Genomic DNA, 6,000 nt, shown 5'->3' with positions numbered 1-6,000 from the left:
AAGTTTTGAGAGCTCTCTGGAAGGTCGCAGAGGTTGGGGCCAACCTCACCTCGGGGGGATGACGTTGCAGAGGACGGGGGACACGGCAGAAAAGGCCCGTCTCCTGGGCACCGTCAGATGGAGGGCAGACGGGACCTGCAGCGTGCCCTTTCTGCCGGACCTGATGGGACGGGTAGATGTAATTGGGAAGAGGTGGTTCCTCAAGTAACCTGGCCATGTAGGGCTTTAAAGGTCAAAACCAGCACCTTGAATTGGACCCGGAAGCAAACTGGCAGCCAACAGAGCTCATGGAGCAAAGGTGTCATGTCCTCTGAGTCCAATACGGAGTCCGATGCAACCCTCAACCCATGAGAAGTGCGGGGCCACACCGCCGTCCATCCTTCTTCTTCTTCTTCTTCTTCTTCTTCTTCTTCTTCTTCTTCTTCTTCTTCTTCTTCTTCTTCTTCTTCTTCTTATTATTATTATTATTATTATTATTATTATTATTATTATTATTATTTTCCTTTTCATCTTTTTTATTTTCTGGGCAATTAATTCTTGTTAAATTTGCTCTGTTTATCTATTTTTTCCATTTATTTTTATTTATTTATCAAATTTGTCACCACCCGTCTCATTAAAAAGCAACTCTGGGTGGTTAATAGGTATTTTATACACGCACACATATATATTTACACACATACACACTAAGTAATAATACAAGGGAGACTTTAATAAGTAATCAGCTTAAGATCGAAACCTCTAGTATATAAGAATTATGTTGATGGGAGTTGTGGTGGTTTTTTTCAACGTTGTAGTCAACTTTGGATGAAAAAGCTAAATAATATTGCAATATTGCCATCCTATTCTTTCTTTTCCATTCGTCACACTCTAAGCTATTGCAATAATAGAATTAATACTTTTTAAACATATTCTACAAACATCAATGTATGGAAACAACACAGTGTGCTAAGTTTTATAACAACACGATGATGATGATGATGATGATGATGATGATGATGATGATGATGATGATGATGATGAAGAAGAAATATATTCTAAATCAGAAGAGCTGCATCGCTGGGTGACTTCATGACTGCATGTGATGCCACTTGCTCTCTTAACACCCCCCCCGAGACATCTATAACTTTTTTGGTTCGATCTCCCATCCTGGGGCCCTTCTGTGGGCCTGAGAAATCCTCCCCACAAAAGAAATAAGGGGTAATAAATCCATCATCTGGCTGGAGCCACAGATAAGAAGCCAGAAGCTCCAGGAAGAAGATGCTCCATAAACAATTGCCAGGCTAGCACAAAAGTGTTGTCTCCAGGAAACGCTAAAAGCCATTCAGACATGAAAACGAAGGCAGAATGCTGAGATTCAAGGCCTTGGCACTTCCACGCAATTGTTTTCTGCTGTAGAGTATACTGCAAGGTGGGGTCCTTCCTTCCTTCCTTCCTTCCTTCTTTTGCTTTCCTTCCTTCCTTCCTTCCTTCCTTCCTTCCTTCCTTCCTTCCTTCCTTCCTTCCTTCCTTCCTTCTTTTGCTTTCCTTCCTTCCTTCCTTCCTTCCTTCCTTCCTTCCTTCCTTCCTTCCTTCCTTCCTTCCCCTTAGTTCCTCCCTCCCTCCCTCCTTACATCATTCCTTCCCTTTAATTTTCCTTCCTTCCTTCCTTCCTTCCTTCCTTCCTTCCTTCCTTCCTTCCTTCCTTCCTTCCTTCCTTCCTTCCTTCCATCCTTCCTTCCTTCCTTCCTTCCTTCCTTCCTTCCTTCCTTCCTTCCTTCCTTCCTTCCTTCCTTCCTTCCTTCCCCTTAGTTCCTCCCTCCCTCCCTCCTTACATCATTCCTTCCCTTTAATTTTCCTTCCTTCCTTCCTTCCTTCCTTCCTTCCTTCCTTCCTTCCTTCCTTCCTTCCTTCTGCTTTCCTTCCTTCTTTCCTTCCTTCCTTCCTTCCTTCCTTCCTTCCTTTCTTTTTCCTTCCTTCCTTCCTTCCTTCCTTCCTTCCTTCCTTCCTTCCTTCCTTCCTTCCTTCCTTCCTTCCTTCCTTCCTTCCTTCCCTCCCTCCCTCCCTCCCTCCCTCCCTCCTTCCTTCCCTTAGTTCCTCCTCCCTCCTTACATCATTCCTTCCCTTTAATTTTCCTTCCTTCCTTCCTTCCTTCCTTCCTTCCTTCCTTCCTTCCTTCCTTCCTTCCTTCCTTCCTTCCTTCTGCTTTCCTTCCTTCTTTCCTTCCTTCCTTCCTTCCTTCCTTCCTTCCTTCTTTTGCTTTCCTTCCTTCCTTCCTTCCTTCCTTCCTTCCTTCCTTCCTTCCTTCCTTCCTTCCTTCCTTCCTTCCTTCCTTCCTTCCTTCCTTCCTTCCCTCCCTCCCTCCCTCCCTCCCTCCTTCCTTCCCCTTAGTTCCTCCCTCCCTCCTTACATCATTCCTTCCCTTTAATTTTCCTTCCTTCCTTCCTTCCTTCCTTCCTTCCTTCCTTCCTTCCTTCCTTCCTTCCTTCCTCCCTCCCTCCCTCCCTCCCCCTCCCCCCCTTCTGCATCTGAAGACCTGCTTGCAGTAACAACCGATCAGACAAGCCATTTTCTCTCCAGGCAAAAAGCCACCTTGTGTGCACCCAACCCCAAGGGGGGTGAGAGCAGCATCAGCTCCACAGCTCTTTAAGGGGTCTGGGAGAACCCACCTGACCATCTGTGCCATCTGATGCCCTCGGCCAGGCCTCTGTGGGCAGAAGGCTCCCTGCAAGGAATATTCTAAGGCCTGCCCCCTTGGCTGTTTCAGCCTCCCTGGGATCTCTTAGCTACTTTTCGCTCAGCCCTTTCACTGGTGACAGACCAGCGACTTTCGGATTAGCCACTGGGACACCACCAGCTTAGAGGATACAGATTCTACCCACGCAGGTGAGATGGGGACGGGGCACCACTGGCAGAGCTACTCCCAAATGAGTCAGCAACAGAGGAAAGATCAGATCTCTAACCATTTTTTCACTGCTCTGTCGCCCTGAATGGCATCTTCTTCGTTCTGGTGGAAGAGATCACGTGCAAATGGAAGAATAGAGAGTAAACTAATCGGGCTGCTCCACACCTTTGCAAACAGCTCTGCCGTTCCTCCTCCGGCAAGGTTCTTACCCTTGCTCCATCCCAGACTGAAATATTTAATATTTAGCCGCCTTCATCCTGTAAATAATTGATGCCCCGTCTCAGCAGCTGAAGAACATCAACCCGCTTCATTGTTGACAAGCAGAACATCGTGTTCTCCGGCTTCCTGAACTGTTTGCTGGAGGTGAACTTTGGTCTCCCGTTAAGAGAACAATTTTTTCCGCTTCCAGACGGGAGACTCCTTGCCCCTGTTCCGAAAAACATGGGGCGCAGGAGGCACGAGGGCCTGGCCGCAGGTGGGCGAGCGGGAATTAACTCAAGATGTACTCCGGGGGTTACAGAGTTGGTTTGTAGAGGACAGAGGAGCAGAGAACCAATCCGGCACCGAACCCATTTACAGACTTCCTCTGATAACCCAAAGAGATGTCGAAAAAGAGCAAAGCAGTCCAGACTGGATTGCATACAGCACGGTGAGCAAGTCTGTCCACGGCTGCCAGCGTAACCTGTCATCTTCCCCTTGATGCATGCTGGACTCTGTTGCACGAGTGGTTGTTTTTTTAAAATATTATTTTAAGAATAATACTTTTTATAAAGAAGGAAGCTCTACGCACCAAAGCCCCAGCTTCTGGCCTATTGGTGAGGTCTTTGGGCTGCCTGCAAGCCCAGGACAGGGAGCATCCTGGGAGGAATCGTTCCCCAACTCCCAGGATTTCCCAGACAGCGCAGCTCTGGCGGAGAATTCTGGGAACTGAAGTCCAGATATCTAAAAGTCGGCTTTGCTGCGAAACCCGGCAGCGCAGGGATGTTTTAGGACTGGCCGAGGCAGCTGTTTTGAGAGCGTGTTCTAAAAAAGCCAGATGTTCTCCCCAAGGGTCTGGAGCCCTGCAGAGGAGACTTGTGGGCACAAACGAGGCCGAACAGGATTTGCAAGGATGTGCGTCCTCACAAGGCAGCAGGGCCGTGAAAGTCCTATCCCCTGTACGTCTCCCCATGGAGACTGGGGCTGGGGGGGGGGTTGTTCAAGGCCCGTTTGCTAACTGAGACTCCCCTGGCTGTTACTCCCCTGCCCAAATTAGCTGGTTCTCTCTGACGTGGCAGATAGGAAGTGGTGCCTGCAATGAAACTCCACCGGTGGTAGAAGTGACAGGTACAATGGAAGCCCCCCTATAACAGAAGTGCCACCTAATGTCTTATTTCTGGGCAGATTTTTCTGCGGGTTCGTAGAATCAGAGTGTGAAGGTGGGAAGGGACCTCGGTGGTCATGTAATCCAACCCCTTGCCCAGTGCAGGAATTCACCCCATAGCATCCCTGAAAGATGCCAGCCCCCCCCCCACCTCCCCAGGCAGCCTCTCCCATTAGGGGAGACTTTGCCCAACCAAAATCTACTTTCTGATCATTTCAACCCTTTGTTTCTTGTTCTGGAAACGTCTCTGTCCCGTCTCCTACAAGACCAGACTCTCAGATCGCCCTGGAGCCTTTTTGTCCCCAGTCAAAACACACCTCTCCAAAAGTTCCTCGCCCGTTTTTTTCTCTACGGTCCTTGTCACCGGATGCAATATTCTAGATTCGTTCTGATCAAGGCAGAATAGAGAGGAATAAGAACTTATAGACCTCCAGCCATTCTTCGGCAAACCCCGTCATCATATTAAGCCGTCATAAGTTGGTTAGACTTGGCGTTGTATGCTACGCCAGCATAACTTGGTTAATCAGGGCTGAGGACTTGAACTATCAGGTTGGATGGACCTCGCCTCTCTTATCAAAAGGGCAGCTCTCTGGGGGCCGATTGTAAGAAATAATGTGTTATTTTTTCCTTTTCCTTTGGAAGTAAAGTGTTGTAGAATTCACACGTCTTAAGGCTTCAGAGAGATGCTGAATTCTTGGCATGGAAGAAAGGGGTCTTGGGCACAACAGAACAGAGGGACCCAGAGCGGCATACAATTTTTAATAATAATAATAATAATAATAATAATAATAATAATAATAATAGTAGTAGTAGTAGTAGTAGTAATAGTAGTAATAGCAGCAATGGCAGCACTTGAAGCAACCAAAATGCCTGGTTCTAGCTGATGCCCCCAAGACTCTTGCACCTGGGGCAGGGGGGCGGAGGGATTGTCGCCGCAGAGGGAAAGACATCCTGGATCTCATGCTGGAAATCTGACTTCAGGTCACATACTGCGTCACTGGGACAGATTGCAGAGCCTAATGAACAGATCGTAAATCACGGTTTAATTGCATTTTACGCCAGCCCAAAACGCGGAGCTGGTAAGTTGGCCAAGGCAAGGTGCAGGGAGGAGGGTGGTAGGTAAGGAAGGTGGCGAGGGCTCGTTGCTGCTCACTGCTGACCCGTCAGCAGAAATCCAGCTCTTCCACTGAGGCTCAAGATTGTCCCTTTTAAAATTGCAACCATTCGTCACTCACTGTCATTGATGGGAATGGCTCCCCTACTGGATCAGACCAGGCCCTCCAACTCCAGGCTCCTTTGGGGAAGCTGACAGATGGGTCCCTAGCACTATTTTTTTTAAGGTATGCTTCCTCTGCCCATGGAGGCTCGATTTCGCTGTCATAACCAAATGGCTGCAGAATAGAAAAGGATGCAGTCAGGTCAAGGGGACATAGGAGAATGAAAATGCCATCAGGGCCACGCCTGTCTGCTAGTAAAGATGCAATAATAATAAAATAAACGCTTTGCAACTTGCCATCTGTCTATTCAGGATGCTTCAAAACAGCCTCCTGAGATCGGTAGGGTCAGTCCAAGCAATGAAGAGCCTGTAAGAACAGAATATCCCACATGCGCATCCACGCCAGTGTCTTGTTTCCAGCCAGATGCATTTGGGAACAGCATCAGTATTGTTTCAGTTTTGTGGGAGGGGTACACCGCTCCTGCACTAGGAGGCTCCATTGAGCAGCCTCGAGGAAAGCTCAGCAGTACAGCGGCTGTA

Source organism: Python bivittatus, unplaced genomic scaffold, assembly GCF_059951505.1.
Source record: "Python bivittatus isolate LINGU-HERP-01145 unplaced genomic scaffold, Pbiv_v1 ctg000510_np1212, whole genome shotgun sequence".
NCBI classification, from domain to species: Eukaryota; Metazoa; Chordata; class Lepidosauria; order Squamata; family Pythonidae; genus Python; species Python bivittatus.
This window is presented reverse-complemented; position numbering follows the sequence as displayed.